Source organism: Symphalangus syndactylus, chromosome 2 (genome assembly GCF_028878055.3).
Source record: "Symphalangus syndactylus isolate Jambi chromosome 2, NHGRI_mSymSyn1-v2.1_pri, whole genome shotgun sequence".
In the NCBI taxonomy this organism is placed as follows: Eukaryota; Metazoa; Chordata; class Mammalia; order Primates; family Hylobatidae; genus Symphalangus; species Symphalangus syndactylus.
This window is the reverse complement of record NC_072424.2, coordinates 26,113,689-26,114,610: the sequence shown is the minus strand read 5'-3', so window position 1 is coordinate 26,114,610 and position 922 is coordinate 26,113,689.

The following is a 922-nucleotide window of genomic DNA, read 5'->3' as shown; positions in this document are numbered from 1 at the left end:
AAATCTGGGGCCGGGCATGGTGGCTCACATCTGTAATCCCAGCATTTTGGGAGGCCGAGGCATGTGGATCACTTGAGGTCAGGAGTTCAAGACCACCCTGGCCAACATGGTGAAACCCTGTCTCTACTAAAAATGCAACAACAAAACAAAATTAGCTGGGTGTGATGGCAGGTGCCTGTAATCCCAGCTACTCGAGAGGCTGAGGTGGGAGAATCTCTTGAACCTGGGTGGCTCCCAGTGTGGGGCCTGCCGAGCCCACACCCACCCGGAACTCATGCTGACCCACAAGCACCATGCGCAGCCCTGGCTCCCGCCCGCGCCTCTCCCTCCACACCTCCCCGCAAGCTGAGGGAGCCAGCTCTGGCCTCAGCCAGCCCAGGCCTCAGCCAGCCCAGGAAGGGGTTCCCACAGTGCAGCAGTGGGCTGAAGGGCTCAAGTGCTGCCAAAGTGGGAGCCCAGGCAGAGGAGGCGCCGAGAGCGAGCAAGGGCTGTGAGGGCTGCCAGCACGCTGTCACTTCTCACTTGGGTGGTCAATGGGATGGGGCACCATGGAGCAGGGGGCGGCGCTCGTCGGGGAGGCTCCAGCCGCACAGGAGCCCATGGCCGTTGGGGGTGGAGGCTCAGGCATGGCAGGCTGCAGGTCCCGAGCCCTGCCCCGTGGGGAGGCAGCTAAAGCCCGGCGAGAAGTTGAGCACAGCAGCTGCTGGCCCAGGTGCTAAGCCCCTCAGTGCCCGGGGCCGGCAGGGCAGTCCTGCTGGTCCGAGTGCGGGGTCCGCAGAGCCCACGCCCACCCGGAACTCGTGCTGGCCCACAAGCGCCACGCACAGCCCCGGTTCCTGCCCGCACCTCTCCCTCCACACCTCCCCGCAAGCTGAGGAAGCCGTCTCCAGCCTCGGCCAGCCCAGGCAGGGGCTCCCACAGT